The sequence below is a fragment of the Neomonachus schauinslandi genome, chromosome 4, assembly GCF_002201575.2.
Source record: "Neomonachus schauinslandi chromosome 4, ASM220157v2, whole genome shotgun sequence".
NCBI lineage: Eukaryota > Metazoa > Chordata > Mammalia > Carnivora > Phocidae > Neomonachus > Neomonachus schauinslandi.
The window spans coordinates 112,021,976-112,038,978 of NC_058406.1; positions in this window are offsets into that span (position 1 = coordinate 112,021,976).

A 17,003-nucleotide genomic window follows, 5' to 3' on the forward strand; every position below is an offset into this window, starting at 1 on the left:
ACAGCCACACAGAAGCTCACATTGTGCTTTTTCACCCACCACAGTGCTGGGAAGCAGTAAAGCAGAGTGCTTGGAGGGGAGCTCTGGATTCACTCATTCTGCAAACAGCCCCACTGCATGCCAGGGGCTCTGCTGTGCCAGGAGACCACAGGGTGAACAAAACATGCTCAGCTTCTTCCGAGTAAATGGGAGGCAACATTTACAAGGAGTTGCAGAAATGTACTTGGAGTTGCAAGCTGTGGGGAGTGTAACAGAAGTCTTGTGCAGGTGGTATGAGAGAGTAGCACAGGAGTAACTGATGTGGATGGACTTGAAGCAGGTGGGTGCAGTGACCCTGGGCAAGTAAAGGAAAATGCCCAGGGAGAGGGATTATCAGGATGGGACTGCTACATGGCCACACACCTATGTGACCTTGAGCAAACTGCCAGCATCGCTAAAGCTTACTTTCTTGTAGGTGAACGGGAACAAAAGCTGTATGTGCTTTGCAAGGTGTGGCAATAGCTTTGTACATGGCCAGTCTTGATAGGTTAACACTTGGGAACCACCTTCCTAGAGCAGGAGGTTGGGTCACAGGTCTTGAAGGGCCCTTCCAACTCTAAAATCTGACACATCATTACCCCAAGCAGATTCTTCACTTTGCATACTTATTAGGCAGGACACTTTAAACTCTTAGATGCCCTGACATTTTTTAAAGAAAACAAGACAAATGTCAAGAGTGAAAAAAAGCTGTCTGTTTCTGGATATCATTATGGTAAAGTCACAGAAGATGACAGGAAGCTTGAAAGCTGAAACTAGAAGCAGCCCAGGATGGTGGAAGAGTGGCTTGGGTCTGGGCTTCATTTGCCTGCTTGCTCAGGTCCCTGGGCCCCTGTGACTTTGGCAAGTCCCTGTACCCTGTTGGGCCTCAGCTTCCTCCCTGGGAAATATTCTTGGGGGTTCCTCCAGGCCCTAAAGCCCTTCAAGGTCCTTCTCTGACTTCTCTTTCTGATCCTCTGTTTCTCATCAGTCAATTGGAGCAAGTCCCAATGCCTCACTCCGGAGAGTGCTGTGAGTATTAAGTCAAGAGATGCTGTTGGAGTGTCGATCAGGGTGCATGTGCACAGTGTTCTTCAGCGGTACCATCAGCGCTGCTGGTGAAGGTGAGTTGCAGGCAGCGGTGGCCACCCCCTCCATTCTTCAGGCACCCAAAAGAAGGAAGGAGTGTGAGGTGCAGAGCAATGCACATCTAGTGGGAGGGCCACACTGACACCTCTAAGCCAGCCCCACTCAGAGGCCTGGTCCTCGGGCCCCAGTTTCCAACTTCATAGTGGGAGTAAAAATCAGCCCCATGTACTCAAAGGAAATCAAATCTACGTGTTCTTAAGGATAAAATGCAGATATATATAGATGACAGTTTTTTAACAGCAACAACAAAATATAATATTAAAAAGAAAAGAAAAAAATGCACACAAATACTAGATATTCTTTCTCTGATATTCAAATCCAAACCCCCGTCTGTGGGTAAGACACGGCCACACAGCCCTCCAGGCTCTAGCGCCTCCCTTGGGCTCGACAGCAGGTCTCACTCTCCACCCACAGGCACTGCTGCTTCTGACTCTTGCACAGGTGATTTCCTCATTTTGAAATGTGCTCCGTTCACCAGATGAATTCTCCCTCCTGGAGGCTCTCCCTAACTGCCCCAAGCAGAGGGTAGTACTCCCTTCTTTATGCGGGGTACTTAATTCCTGTCTCTCTTATACTAGTTGCTACATTTGCTATGATTCTGTGTATTTCTGTCTCCCCAAATAACCTGGGACTGTTTTTAGCTACCATGACCTCTTCTATGGCCCCAGTTCTAGCACACTAAAGATGGTGGCATCTGTGGCTCTGGGTAATATCCAGGGAAAGGCTTTCCACAAGGCACACTTAATCAGTGCTATTTGTTATGGGCTGCATTGTGTCTCCCCAAAATGCATATGCTGAGGTCCTAACCCCCCCAGTACATCAGAATGTGACTTTATTTGGAAATAGGGCTGTTGAAGGTATAATTAGCTAAGATGAGATCATCAAGATCAGCCCTAATCCAATCACTGGTGTCCTTATAAAAAGGAAAAATTTGAACCCAGACACACAGATAGGGAGAATACCACATGAACATGAAGGCAGAGATGGGAGCGGTGCATCTACAAAACAAGGAACATCAAGGATGGCCAGAAACCACTAGAAACTGGGCAAGAGGCAGGGAACAGATTTTCCCTCACAATCCTAGAAGGAACCAACCCTGCTGACACTTTGATCTCAGACTTCAGGCCTCCAGAACTGTGAGACAATAAATGTCTGTTGTCTAAGCCTCTAATCTGTGCACTTTTTTACAGCAGCCTGAGCTAATTCACTACTCATAAACAATTTGGAATGTCATAGGGATCTTAAGGGCTCTTTTGTTTCTAACTCACCACTGAGGGGGGGGGAAAAAAGTAAATCCTAATGAATTTTTTTTTTTTACTCTTTTAGAGTCTATCCATGGGATAAATTATCTGAATATTTAGGAAAATATTTGTGCATGACAAATATGCTCTGTGCATAATCACATTTTTTGTAGGAATATGCACCTGCTTACAGCCTTTGCACCCCTGCAGCATGGATGAAGCAGCTCAGAACAAAAGCAAGAACATGGACTCAGAGGCCATGCTCATGGCTGGCAGTGACATGGGCTCTGGCCCAAGAGCTCACTGGGCCATCACTGGAGCATCCCTGTGTGGATCTCCACGTAATTTCTCCACATGGTGTGGGCTCCATTCTGAGATAGAACGTTCCTGGAGACTCAGGCAGATGCTGCATGGCCTCTTACGACCTGGTCTCCCGAACCTCCCAACCCCACCCCCCCCCGAATTCTGATCAGCCACAGAAGAACCCCACTCAAGGGAGAAGAACCAGATCCCACCCTTCCCGTGAAGAGCAGCATCAGCTTCCAAGGTGTTCATGGCGCTTGTCCCAGAGACCATCCACCTCACCCTCTGATCCTGTTTACTGTCCATCAACTGAGGACATTCCTGCTTGACAGGGAAATTGCAAGAAATAAATAAGATAAGGTAGAGGAAGATCACTACAGAGTGTCACTTAAGACAATATGTCTTTTCTCCTCCTGTTTCTGCTGCCATCAGCATTGTCTGTCAGTCCCTGGTTATCCCCAGGTTAATGACCCCTCCTCTTCCCTACTTTCAACTCTCTTCCAGGGAAAGCCTATCCACATCCATAGATTAAGTGCCAACTCCACATAGCGAATTCCTCAGACTTATCTCCGTCCCCAACCTCTTCTCAAGTCCAAACTCATGTTTCCAGTGGCAAGATGTTCCCAGGACCCTTCTCACACAGATCCATACTTCCCACCATAGCTCTTCCCTTCAGGCATCTACTGCTCTCTCCTTGCTTGTAACTCTTGGACTCAACCTCTGTTCTGTACCCCCCCACCACTGCCTTACTCCAGAGCCTCACCATCTCTCCCCTGGTCTGTCAGGCCGTTCCCTACTGGTCTTCCCACCCCCAGTTCCTCCTAATCTATCTTCCACACTACTTCCAGAAGGATTTTTCAAATGCAAAATTTTGACTCTTACACCTCTGCTTGAAATCTTTCAACAGCTAACCATTGCTTTGGAAGATAAAATCCAAATCCAAGTTTGATGTGGAAGGAATTTCTCACCTCATCTCATCTCAACCCATCTACCTATGTCTCTGGGCTCACTCTTGGTCTGCCCTTTCCAAAGTTTTGGCTTCAAGGAATTATCACTGTCTCGGAGCCCCCCAGACTTCATGTCCATGCAAGGTGCCCCTATACTAATCATTATACTAGACATTAATTACACATATGTCTCCACCACCAAATTCTTTACTTCTTGTTGACAGGGGGCACTACATTATTCCACACTGTTACCCCCAAGGCCTATAATAGTGTCCACTGCAGAGCAATCGCTCAACAAATTTGAGTTAAAGTGCGGGGGGGGGGCGGGGGGGACCAATTATTTGTTTCTGGGCTCTGAAGGTGGAGGAAAGTACTATCTTGGAAAGGAGTCTGGAGCAAGAAAGGTACTATCATTGTCTCAGCAAACTTAACTTATGTTTCCATTAAAATGCCAACACAATAACACTCTATCATTCCTATGCAGGGCAGGTACTAATTTTACCGTAAGTAGCCTAAAAATATTCAGGGTGCCACTATCCCTACCAAATTTAGTATCCTCTTTCCTCTGATTCACATAAAATAAATAAACTTCTCCTAATGTACCAGGTACTTCCAGAGCATTACTGAGGCTCTTTAAAAACAGTATCTGCTTTTTCAGTCTGCTTAGATACTATTTAGCAGTTTAATATTCCCCAGTGTTTCTCAGCACCTGAGAAAATCGTATGGCTTCCAGGACACTGAAATTCTCCAGGATCAGCCTGTGAACTGGGATAGCCTGGTTTATTAGGTACAATCAACCAAAAACAGCTTGGTCTTTAAAATTTTCATCACCTGCTGAATGTGCTCTGTGAGACTTGACCTCAAGTTTACTTTAATTTAGATTATGCAGAACCAGTGTATTGACCAACTGGGCATTCCATTAAGCATGACTCACCCAGGTGATATCATTCAAATTTGGAACTGTCTGTAGCAGATTATGATGAATTGAACAGAGCTTATTAATAGGAAGAAGAACTAGAATGTGAAATCAAATCAAAGGTGCTTCTTGGGGGGGAGGGGGGAAAGATGGTGGAGGAGTAGGGGACCCTATTTCAACTGGTCCCCAGAATTAAGCTGGATATCTACCAGACCACTCTGAGCACCCACGAAACCAGCCTGAGATGTAAGAAGATCTGGATCTCTAAAACAGAATATCGCAGGCGGTTGGTTTTGAGGTAGGAAGCGGAGAGCCGTGATTCTGTGGGCAGATATCAGAGGATAAACAGCAGCGGGAGGGTGCCTGGACATGGGAATCCTACACTGCCGGTGAGTGACAGCCTCGAGCGCTGCGGAGGGGCACACTCTCGCAGACCAGTAGCGTCGGGAAAGGACTTTAGGGCAGCCCCCGGGGTGGAAAACCGGACCCGTGGGGTCGCACGCCCACGATCTGCAGCCCCCCAGACAGAAGCCAGAGCAACGGTCCCGCGCACCCGAACTGCAGCCTCCAAGACAGAAACCCAGTGCGCCGGGGTCCCGCCGGTGAACAGCAACCTCCCGGGTGGAAACCCCTAGTGGCAGAGTCGCGCACCAGCGAACTGCAGTCCCCAGGACGGGACCCAAAGTGGCGAAGTCACGCACATGCGCGTGAACTGGGAGCGGCTGGCGGTTTTAGAAGCACAAAGGGCAGAGACATGCCCCGACCTGGAGGCAGGACTGGGATTGCTGCGGAGGGGTGCACAACCCAGGACGCTGCAGTTTATAGCAGCACGGACAGTAACGGAGACAGTGTGGCCTGGAGAGCTCACTGAAGAACAGACTGAGGTCTCTCTGCTCTGAGAGGGAGGGTTGGAAATGGTCTATTCTGCTCTGACTCGCGGAAGAGACGTGGAAAGCCACCAGGGAAAGGCACCAGAGAACAAAAGCCCCAAAGACTGATTCCCACTGAGCCCATCCCCCACCACAGGGGCGCAGGGCAACTCCGCCCAAACACGGTTGCCTGAGTAACAGTGCCACAGGCCCCTCCCACAGAAGACAGGCTGGGAAAACAAGAGGCCAGCAACCCTAAGGTCCCAAGAAAACAGGTGCATCTTGCTTGGGTTCTGGTCAATAATTTGGACTCTATACATTCCCTCAAACACCCATCAACAGAATGACTAGGAGGAGGAGCCCCCAAAACAGAAAAGACTCAGAGATTATGACTTATGCTGCAGATTTACAAATGGATGCAGATATAACCAAGATGTCAGAGATGGAATTCAGGCTAGCAATTGTGAAGACAATGGCTAGAATAGAGAAATCAATTAATGGCAACATAGAGTCTCTAAGGGCAGAAATAAAAGGGGAATTGGCAGAACTTAAAAATGCTATCAATGAGATCCAATCCAATCTAGATAATCTAACAGCTAGGGTAAATGAGACGGAAGAGAAAATAAGTGATCTGGAAGACAGTATAATAGATAAAAAGGGAAAAGAGGAGGCCAGGGAAAAAACAACTCAGAATCCGTGAAAATAGAATCAGAGAAATCAGTGACACCATGAGGCGTTCCAAAGTCAGAATCATTGGAATCCCGGAGGGAGTGGAGAGAGAGAGAGGGCTCGAAGATGTATTTGAGCAAATCATAGCTGAGAATTTCCCTAATCTGGGGAATGAAACAAACATTCGAGTCCTAGAGGCAGAGAGGGCCCCTCCTAAGATCAAGGAAAACAGGCCAACACCCCGGCATGTAATAGTAAAACTTACAAATCTTAGAACCAAGGAAACCATCTTAAGGGCAGTTAGGGGGAAGAGATTCCTTACATACAGAGGGAGGAACATCAGAATAACGTCAGACCTATCCACAGAGACCTGGCAAGCCAGAAAGGCCTGGCAAAACATATTCAGGGTACTAAATGAGAAGAACACGCAGCCAAGAATACTTTATCTGGCAAGGCTTTCATTTAGAATGGATGGAGAGATGCAGAGCTTCCACGACCGGCAGAAGTTGAAAGAATATGTGACCACTAAGCTGGCCCTGCAAGAAATATTAAGGGGGGTTCGATAAAAGGAGAAAGACCCAATAGTGATCTACAACAGAAATTTACAGGGACAATCTATAAAAACAATGTCTTCACAGGCAACATGATGACAATTAATTCATATCTTTCAATAATCACTCTAAATGTGAATGGCCTAAACGCTCCCATAAAACAGCACAGGGTTGCAGATTAGATAAAAAGACAGGACCCATCCATATGCTGTCTACAAGAGACTCATTTTGAACCTAAAGATACATCCAGACTGAAAGTGAAGGGATGGAGATCTATCTTCCATGCCAGCGGACCTCAAAAGAAAGCTGGGGTAGCAATTCTTATATCAGACAAATTAGATTTTAAACTAAAGTCTGTAATAAGAGACACAGAAGGACACTATATCATTCTTAAAGGGTCTATCCAACAAGAAGATCTAACAATTGTAAATATCTATGCCCCCAACATGGGAGCAGCCATATACATAAGCCAACTGTTAACCAAAATAAAGAGTCATATTGATAAGAATACATTAATTGTAGGAGACCTCAATACTCCACTCTCAGCAATGGACAGATCATCTAAGCAGAAAATCAACAAGGAAACAAAAGCTTTGAATGATACATTGGACCAGATGGACCTCATAGATATATACAGAACATTCCACCCTAAAACAACAGAATACTCATTCTTCTCAAGCACACATGGAACTTTCTCCAGAATAGACCATATACTGGGTCACAAATCAGGTCTCAACCAATACCAAAAGATTGAGATTATTCCCTGCATATTCTCAGACCACAATGCTCTGAAACCGGAACTCAATCACAAGAAAAAATTTGGCAGAAATTCAAACACTTGGAAGCTAAAGACCACTCTGCTCAAGAATGTTTGGGTCAACCAAGAAATCAAAGAACTTAAACAATTCATGGAAATCAATGAGAACAAAAACACATCGGTCCAAAACCTATGGGATACTGCAAAGGCGGTCCTAAGGGGGAAATACATAGCCATCCAAGTCTCACTCAAAAAAATAGAAAAATCCCGAATTCACCAACTAACTCTACACCTTAAAGAACTAGAGAAAAAGCAACAAATGACGCCTAAGCCACGCATCAGAAGAGAAATAATTAAAATTAGAGCAAAAATCAATGAATTAGAAACCAGAAACACAGTAGATCAGATCAATGAAACTAGAAGTTGGTTCTTTGAAAGAATTAATAAGATTGATAAACCACTGGCCAGACTTATCCAAAAGAAGAGAGGAAGGACCCAAATGAATAAAATCATGAATGAAAGGGGAGAGATCACGACTAACACCAAGGAAATAGAAACAATTATTAGAAATTATTATCAACAACTATAGGCCAATAAACTGAGCAATCTGGATGAAATGGAGGCCTTCCTGGAAACCTATAAGCTGCCAAGACTGAAACAGGAAGAAATTGACAACCTGAATAGGCCAATAACCAGTAACGAGATTGAAGCAGTGATCAAAAACCTCCCAAAAAACAAGAGTCCAGGGCCTGATGGATTCCCTGGGGAATTCTACCAAACATTCAAAGAAGAAATAATACCTATTGACTGAAGCTGTTTCAAAAAATAGAAACAGAAGGAAAACTTCCAAACTCATTCTATGAGGCCAGCATTACCTTAATCCCCAAACCAGGCAAAGACCCCATCAAAAAGTAGAATTTCAGACCGATATCCCTGATGAATATGGATTCCAAAATCCTCAACAAAATCCTAGCTAATAGGATCCAACAATACATTAAAAAGATCATCCACCACGACCTAGTGGGATTTTTCCCTGGGATGCAAGGGTGGTTCAACATTTGCAAATCAATCAATGTGCTAGAACACATTAATATGAAGAGAGAGAAGAACCATATGGTCCTCTCAGTTGATGCACAAAAAGCATTTGACAAAATACAACAACCTTTCCTGATTAAAACACTCCAGAGTATAGGGATAGAGGGAACATTCCTCAAGCTCATAAAATCCATCTATGAAAAACCCACAGCGAATATCATCCTCAATGGGGAAAAGCTGAGAGCCTTTCCCTTAAGGTCAGGAACACGTCAAGGGTGCCCACTCTCACCACTGTTGTTCAACATAGTACTAGAAGTCCTAGCAACAGCAATCAGACAACAAAAAGAAATAAAAGGTATTCAAATTGGCAAAGAAGAAGTCAAACTCTCTCTTTTCGCAGATGACATGGTACTTTATGTGGAAAACCCAAAAGACTCCACCCCCAAATTACTAGAACTCATTCAGCAATTCAGTAATGTGGCAGGATACAAAATCAATGCACAGAAATCAGTTGCTTTCTTATACGCTAACAACGCAACTATAGAAAGAGAAATTAAAGAAACGATTCCATTTACAATAGCACCAAAAACCATAAGATACCTCGCAATAAACCTAACCAAAGAGGTAAAGGATCTATACTCTAGGAACTACAGACCACTCATGAAAGAAATTGAAGAAGACACAAAAAGATGGAAAAATATTCCATGCTCATGGATCGGAAGAATAAACATTGTTAAAATGTCTATGCTACCCTGAGCAATCTATACCTTCAATGCCATCCCAATCAAAATTCCAATGACATTTTTCAAAGTGCTGGAACAAACAATCCTAAAATTTGTATGGAATCAGAAAAGACCCCGAATCGCCAAGGAGATGTTGAACAAGAAAAACAAAGCTGGGGCATCACGTTGCCCGATTTCAAGCTATACTACAAATCAGTGATCACCAAGACAGCATGGTACTGGCACAGAAACAGACATACAGACCAATGGAACAGAATAGAGAACCCAGATATGGACCCTCAACTCTATGGTCAAATAATCTTTGACAAAGCAGGAAAAAACATGTAATGGAAAAAAGACAGTCTCTTCAATAAATGGTGCTGGGAAAATCGGACAGCCACACGCAGAAGAATGAAACTCGACCATTCTCTAACACCATTCACAAAGGTAAACTCAAAGTGGATGAAAGACCTCAATGTGAGACAGGAATCCATCAAAATCCTAGAGGAGAACATAGGCAGTAACCCCTTTGACATCGGCCACAGCAATTTCTTTCAAGATACATCTCCAAAAGCTAGTGAAACAAAAGCAAAAATGAACTTTTGGGACTTCATCAAGATAAAAAGCTTCTGCACAGCAAAGGAAACAGTCAGCAAAACAAAGAGGCAACCCACAGAATGGGAGAAGATATTTGCAAATGACACTACAGATAAAGGACTGGTATCCAAAATCTATAAAGAACTTCTCAAACTCAACACCCAAAAAAACAAATAATCAAGTCAAAAAGTGGGCAGAAGAGATGAACAGACACTTCTCTGAAGAAGACATACAAATGGCTAACAGACACATGAAAAAATGTTCATCATCATTAGCCATCAGGGAAATCCAAATCAAAACCACACTGAGATACCACCTTACACCAGTTAGAATGGCAAAAATGGACAGGGAAAGAAACAACAAATGTTGGAGAGGTTGTGGAGAAAGGGGAACCCTCTTAACACTGTTGGTGGGAATGCAAGTTGGTACAGCCACTTTGGAAAACAGTGTGGAGGTGCCTCAAAAATTTAAAAATAGAGCTACCCAATACCCAGCAATTGCACTGCTGGGTATTTACCCCAAAGACACAGATGTAGTGAAAAGAAGGGCCACATGCACCCCAATGTTCATAGCAGCAATGTCCGCAATAGCCAAACTGTGGAAAGAGCCAAGATGCCCTTCGACAGATGAATGGATAAAGAAGATGTGGTCCATATATACAATGGAATATTACTCAGCCATCAGAAAGGATGAATACCCAACTTTTACATCAACATGGATGGGACTGGAGGAGATTATGCTAAGTGAAATAAGTCAAGCAGAGAAAGTCAATTATCATATGGTTTCACTTATTTGTGGAACATAAGGAATAGCATGGAGGACATTAGGAGAAGGAAGGGAAAATGCGGGGGGGGAATTGGAGGGAGAGATGAACCATGAGAGACTATGGACCTGAGAAACAAACAGGGTTTTAGAGGAGAGGGGGGCGGGGGGATTGGTTAGCCCGGTGATGGGTATTTAGGAGGGCACTGGAGCACTGGGTGTTATACGAAAACAATGGATCGTGGATCACTACATCAAAAACTAATGATGTATGGTGATAACATAACATAATAAAATTCAAGAAAAAAAAAGGTGCTTCTTGGGGAAGACAGGAACACAAATCTTACAAATGAGTATTTCAGCACAGTGTGTATAGTCATTTAATTCTAAGAGTCTGGTTTGCCAGAGAAAGTCAGTGAGGGGAACTCGTGGCTCATCAATCTTAGCGTGACCCTAATAGCTAAATAGATCCTAAGGGATATCACATTCAGGCGAAAGAAATAAGCACAATCACAGAACAGTTCTCAAAAAACCTGCCAACACCTCCAATTGGAGAAAAGGGAAAGGAAAAAGAAAACCAGTTGGAAGAACTGATCGAAAACTGAGGTTTGGAGAGTGTGTTTTTTAAATGAAAAGGACCCATCCTCTTACAAATCTTGATGATTTAAACTACTTTAGAAAAGGATGGAAGCAGTAACTGGGTGATAAGACAGCTCTGCGTGCTGGGAATAGGGAGGACATGGAGTTGCCACAGTGGTGCTAAGGTGAAGGGCTGTGTGGGGCCCAAAGCTCAGTGGGGCTCCTAGACAAGCCAAGGCAAGGGCTCAGAGGCCAAAGAGCCAAGCGTTCAGACTCACAAAGCCAAAACCCCCTTTAGGCAGGTATAGGGGGTTAAGCAAAGGATGGGGATACAGGGAGAGATTGCTGGTTTTGGAGGCCAGCACAGTGGCAGTTAGAGAAGGGAGTTGGTTTTGGGGATTTCTGTTTTCCTAGCAGGGTGCCAGCAATGCTAAGGGGAAGGGGGCAGGCCAGTTCCACCCTCTGGAGGAAGAAGCCAGAGCCAGGCAGAGTACTGGGAGGAGACTGGGAATTTGGGAATTGAGATACACACACCCGCCGGGAGTACTAATAGTCCCTCAGATACCCAAGCCAGTTTGGTGATTTTAGTCAAATAGCACCTTTCTGTCAATGGTTCCCCAAAATTATGTCCTCCACCCTGACTACTTCCCTGAGTTTCAGACTCACATACCCACTGCCAAGTTGACATCCCCACTGAGACTTCTCGGCCTCATTGTAAACCATGATGACATAGATGAAAAAGAACACTCAGTACTCCTCCCCACCAGCAAACTGCTCCTATACGAGTTTTCCGGGTGCATAACTAGTACGTCACTGTCACCATGGCAACTACTGAGCTGGGCATCACACTGGGCCCCTCCCTTCCTCACCGCCGCACCCTGCCCATCAGCTGCACCCCCATGCTGCAGCCCACACCCACCCCTGTCTCTTAAGCTTCCCCTGCGGTTACCCTGGCCCAGGCCACTGCCATGTCTTAAGGGATCTCTGCTGTCCCCAAATCCATTCTGCCAAAAAACACCCAAGGGATCTTTTACAAATGCAAATCAGACCATGTCCTTCCCCTGCCACAGCTCACCAATAACTTTCCTTTGCCTAGAGAATTAAATCCCTGAGGCCGCTCTCACACCCCAAGGCCCACAGTCTTTTTTTTTTTTTTAACAGTTTTTTTTTCTTAACATATAATGTATTATTTGTTTCAGGGGTACAGGTCTGTGATTCATGAGTCTTACACAATTCACAGTGCTCACCATAGCACATACCCTCCCCAATGTCCATCACCCAGCCACTCCATCCCTCCCACCTTCCTCCACTCCAGCAACCCTCAGTTTGTTTCCTGAGATTAAGAGTCTCTTATGGTTTGTCTCCTTCTCTGATTTTGTCTTGTTTCATTTTTCCCTCCCTTCCCCTATGATCCTATGCCTTGTTTCTCAAATTCCTCATATCAATGAGATCAGACAATACTTGTCTTTCTCTGACTGACTTATTTCACTTAGCATAATACCCTCTAGTTCCATCCACGTCGTTGTAAATGGCAAGATTTCATTCCTTTTGGTGGCTGCACAATATTCCATTGTATATATATACCACATCTTCTTTATCCATTCATCTGTTGATGGACATCTAAGCTTTTTCCATAGTTTGGCTATTGTGGGCATTACTGCTATAAACATTGGGGTGCACATGCCCCTTTGGATCACTACCTTTGTATCTTTGGGGTAAATACCCAGTAGCACAATTGCTGTGTCATAGGGTAGCTCTATTTTCAACTTTTTGAGGAACCTCCATACCGTTTTCCAGAGTGGCTGCACCAGCTTACATTCCCACCTACAGTGTAGGAGGGTTCCCCTTTCTCCGCATCCTCGCCAACATCTGTCGTTTCCTGACTTGTTAATTTTAGCCATTCTGACTGGTGTGAGGTGGTGTCTTATTGAGGTTTTGATTTTCATTTCCCTGATGCCGAGGGATGTTGAGCACTTTTTCATGTGTCTGTTGGCCATTTGGATGTCTTCTTTGGAGAAATGTTTGTGCATGTCTTCTGCCCATTTCTTGATTGGATTATTCTGTGGGTGTTGAGTTTGATAAGTTCTTTATAGATTTTGGATACTAGCCCTTTATCTGATATGTCATTTGTAAATATCTTCTCCCATTCTGTCAGTTGTCTTTTAGTTTTGTTGACTGTTCCCTTTGTTGTGCAAAAGCTTTTTATCTTGATCAAGTCCCAATTGTTCATTTTTGCCCTGGCCAAGGCCCACAATCTTAACAAATGCAGTGCCCTCTTTCTGGAATGTTCTCTCTAGACCAAATGTTTTCAAAATAGGTCCCCAACCAGCAGCAACGGCACCTGCTGGGAGCTTGGCAACACAGCATGCTGTGTCAGGGCCCTACCCCAGATTTACTGAGTCAGAAACCCTGCAGCGGGCCCAGTAACCTTGGGCAATATATCCTGGGTGAGATGGCCCCGCCCGGAGAACACAGGCCAGCTCTGTCCTCAGATTTCATCAAATGCTCCCTCCTCAGAGAGGCCTGGCCTGGCCATCCTGCCCTCACATTGCCCCCTCCTGCTCTATTTCTCTCATGCTGGATTATCTTAGGCAGAGCACTGCCATTACTCTAAACCTATTTTATCTGGGTTTTGTGTTTGTTATTTTATTTTTTATTTTATTTTATTTTATTTTATTTTATTTTATTTTATTGTCATTTTCCCCACCTCCCTACTCTCCTCCCACCAGGAAGTTAAAACACAGATCTCTGGGTCCATCCAGAGTTTCGGATTAGTAAGCTCAGGTGGGGCCCCAGCACATGGCACCACTAACAGACCCCCATGTGAGGCCAACATTGTTAGCCCTGGGACCTCAGACTGAGTGTCAAGGTTCCAGGCCAAGCCATCTCAGAGGAGGCGAGAGATGCTAAACCTCACAAGGCTGAAGAGTTGACATCCTCACAGTCTCTCAGGCCCAGCCCTAACTGAGCCAAGAAAAAAACAGCACGCCTTGCCCCAGGGGTGGGACCCCCAGGAACCTGCAGACTGTGAGGAGTGGTGGCCCATGATGAGAGGTGACACCCATGTGGTAGGCACATATGTGTGTACACCAGGGATCAGCCCAGTGTAGACATCCCATGGTACCCCACCAGAATTCCACTGAAGAGCCAAGCAGAGCTCTGTTGGAAGGAGGTTTCCTATCAAGTTGAGGTATTTGGTTAATAAGTAGAGGGGAGTCTTGGAAGGACAATAAGCATCAGAGGTGAATCTGGGTTTTGAAAGATCACTTCAAGGAGCAATACAGGCCACAGACTGTAAGGAGTAAACAAATGCAAACTTCCAGATGAATCTTTGTACAAGAAATAGTCAATCCTGACACATCTGTTTGGGAAGTTTCGATTTTTATTTGAGTTTGTTTAAAGCTGTATGGGCATGCATTATATTCTAATCTGATGTTAAAAAAAAAAAAAAAGAAAAGAAAGGAGCTCAACACAATATGTGCTTCATCTGGGCTAGAAAATGTCATTATGAAAATAGTAGTGTTTGACAGAGTCCATGGGCAAATCACAGGCACACAAGCGATCTCATCTCAAAAGACTGACTTTGTTTATCTAAGGTTTTCAACGCTAGCAAGTGTTCACTGAAAGCAGGCAGCAGGAAACAGGAGACTGCAAATTCCCAGGGCTCGCAGTGTTTTGATTCTTTTAAAATGTAGAAAATTCATTTTACAGTGAAACTAAAATTATACAATAAATGTCATTAAACTCCACAAAGGCTTGAACTATGAGAAAACACAGGGAAAGAGAGGAAGAGAGAGATAAGGATTGTGTATCCTCTGAAACCACAGACACTTCTTTCCTGATTAAAAAAACAAAAACAAAAAATCAACAACATGAAAAGGCTTATGTAATTTTTAAATTTTTTATTTATTTTTATTAACTCTCCAAATCTTTTCTGTTTTTACTAGCATGATTAGAACTCTCTCTACATTGCATCAGTCCACTTTCTGTCTGGGTAAGCCCCGGACCAGCATGAAAGGCCAGGTCTCTGCTGCTCTGGGGCACCCCCTCCCTCTATAGGAGAACTAGCTTTCATCAAACAGGAGTGGAGTGTAACCTTTAACTCGCAGAATTGTTTTGACATTTTCATAGGCCATGTATTTACATATCACTTTGAAAAGTGTGTCAACAAATAGAACTCCAGATGATTTTTTGATGATCACATAGCACTTAACAAGTTTTGTGTTATTTGCTGAGCTAACCAAGGGTAGGGATAGTAACTTTTGTTTCTGTATCCCCAGCCCCTCACAGACCATGGCAGGCACATAGTAGGCCTTCAGAAAATACCTGATGAATGGATAAAGGAATTTTTCTGACAGTGATTCAGATTCATCACTGCAAACATAACTTAGAAATCATTGTACAGACCTGTCAGCAGCTACTCGGGGGACTCTACAGGAATCATGTTTCATTTTATCAATTAATATATTTTAATGTTTATAAATGTTTCATAAAATGTCCAGGTTTATATGTGACAAATATGCAGGCAGACACTAAAGTATAGCCTTGTAAAAGGTGTTACTCTTTTCCAGCTTGTGATAAAATAAATGTTCAACTTTAATGTCCTATTCCTGGGGTCCCGGGGAAACTATAGTTTACACATTTTACCAAGGTCAGAATGATTTGACCAAACTTCAAAGCATGGGTTCTATTGCTGCCCCAAGCACACCCTGTACATCCACTTTATTAGCAAAGAAAGAAACATTTCAAATATAAAGATAAGAATAAAACCTCCCTAAATTCCCATAAGATTGGAGCCATGCAGCATTGCACATACTAAAAGCATAAGATAATGTCTGTAACTTTCTGGAATGATAATGATAGATTGATGGATCTATCAGTCATAATGATTTCATCATAATGATTTTCATCATTAATGATTTGTAACTTTATGTAAAAAATAAAATATATATAACCCTGCACTAAATATTCCTTCCCCAGAGCATTCTCTTCTTTATGAATGAAGATTGTGTATCTCGGGCAGCTGTCCTAACTTGGGGTCGAATAAAGTTCTTTTCCTTTTTCTTTAAAATTTAAAAAAGCTTTGTTCATTTCACATTGGCCCTTGACATTAATCATAAAGGCTTTTAAAGAGTGCCTGGGTGGCTCAATCGGTTAAGCGTCTGCCTTGGACTCAGGTCATGATCTCAGGGTCCCAGGATCAAGTCCCGTGTCTGGCTCCTTGCTCAGTGGGGAGTCTACTTCTCCTTCTTAATCGGCCCCTCACCCCTGCCTATGCTCTTTCTCTCTCTCTCTCTCTCTCAAATAAATACAATTTAAAAAAAAAAAAGGCTTTTAAAATGGTCATTCTTATTATCCCCCAATTTCTTTTAAATACCTTTTTAGTAATTGTCTCACTTATGTGTCAACTGATTCAACCTTTTTCCTGATATTTTCATAAAAATCAATTTTGATTCTCCCTTTATCATCTTTAAGCTAGATATATTTTGAATCTATGAGATCTGACCGATCTACCCCTCTCCAACCCCACAGTAAGTACAGATCATATATAACGTTTTCTAACCATATACTGAAGATTTGGGGGGAAAATATATGTATGTATGTATGTATGTATGTATGTATTTATGTATATCAGATCTGCCTTTCTCAATTCACTGCCATTCATTGTGATTCATTACAAGCCTAGGTTTTCATGCAAATTAAAACAAAAATTCCAAAGGTTAGCTGTTCTTCGCTCAGATAAACACAAAGGGCAGAATTCTAGACTGGAGGCATACTTTAAAGCCCTTTCTAATAAGCCAGACACTGTGATAACAAAAATCTAACTCTTAAAGGCTCTTGGTGATAATGATAAAAAAGCACTTAGAAATAAACAAAGCACTATGGAAATG